The sequence below is a fragment of the Tupaia chinensis genome, unplaced genomic scaffold, assembly GCF_000334495.1.
Source record: "Tupaia chinensis unplaced genomic scaffold, TupChi_1.0 Scaffold149491_1, whole genome shotgun sequence".
NCBI classification, from domain to species: domain Eukaryota; kingdom Metazoa; phylum Chordata; class Mammalia; order Scandentia; family Tupaiidae; genus Tupaia; species Tupaia belangeri.
In genome coordinates, this window is record NW_006209335.1 from 155928 (window position 1) to 157089 (window position 1162).

Consider the following 1162-nt stretch of genomic DNA (forward strand, 5'->3'; position numbering starts at 1 on the left):
GGTGGGGAATGGGATCTACCTGAAACGTGAACCAGCCGCCAGCTGCTTCCGCTCTGGGCTGGTAGCCAGAGCTGCCGTGACATCAGGGTGGGTTGCTAGGGCGATTCACTGGGTGGACCCAGGGCGTGGACGGGTAGGGAGACAGGACTGCAGCTGATACAGGGCAAGGGACAGCAACAACTGAACCCTGGTAAGAGAATGGGAAAGGGGTAAGGAGCCCACCGAACACAGCCTTTCCAAAGGTGATTTTTCTCAGTATAGGTCACCATGCCATGACACCTACTGTGTGCTCTCACCACCTCCGTCTCCTATTCTTTATTCCTCCTATATTCCCCCGTGAGGTGTATATGACTGTCCACATCTCGCCGTGGAGGAAGGTCCAGCGACTTAAAGTCCCACGATGACAGAACAGGGTCCCAAAGGCCAGCACCGGCCCTTGATTTACTGTACCCAGTGTCACCACTGCGAGTAACCTTTCTGCTCCCCAGGCCTCGGTTCCCTCTGCTGTACAAGACCCCGCCCTTCCAGCAGACTCCTGCAGGTGGGCCAGTAGCTTCCACAGGCCCCCAGGTGATTGCAACAGGTGGCCAGGGCTGACCAACTGGGGTTTAGGGGACCTGGAGGTCCCCTCCATCTCTGAGGGTGAGCCATGGTGTGCTCATGGTGGGATTCCCAGCGAGCTTCTAGATGGGGAGGTCAGTTTCTGGGGCTCTCACACCCCTCCAGGCAGGTGAACACCCCAAGGATGCTCAGCCTCAGGCTGTCACATATGAATCCCCCCAACCCGTACCCCACCTCCCTGAGGTCAGACCCTAGTGCATCCAGTAACTCCGCATTATGTGACTGGAAATGGTGTCAAGATGGATTTGCCGGGACCAGCAGTTAGCGTAATGGCTATGTCGCTGAACTCCCATGAGGTCGACTACGGTTCAAGTCCCGGACCCAGAGGCTTAAACTCACGCCGGGTCCGTGTGCGTGCGTGCCCAAGATCCCGAGAGAAGAAAGGGAGAGAAGGGATTGCGGCATGGCCATCCCCCTGGAGGGTGATTTCTCGCTTTCTGTCTCTCTGTCTCTGTCTTTCTGGTGAGTGCACATGCCCTATAGCAAAAAACCTCTCAAAAAAAAAAAAAAAAAAAAAATGGATTTCCCATGGTCCACGGCA

At 55.9% G+C, this 1162-nt stretch overlaps 1 long non-coding RNA gene across 3 annotated transcripts in view; it reads right to left on the minus strand.

Annotated features, from left to right (window-relative positions):
- LOC106734171 (uncharacterized) overlaps nt 1-1162 on the minus strand; it is an 11774-nt gene that overhangs the window by 3696 nt on the left and 6916 nt on the right. For all 3 annotated transcript variants that reach the window (XR_003548367.1, XR_001369903.2, XR_001369905.2), the window contains exon 2: nt 20-187. This is a non-coding gene — a long non-coding RNA (uncharacterized LOC106734171). The remainder of the gene's footprint in view (nt 1-19; nt 188-1162) is intronic.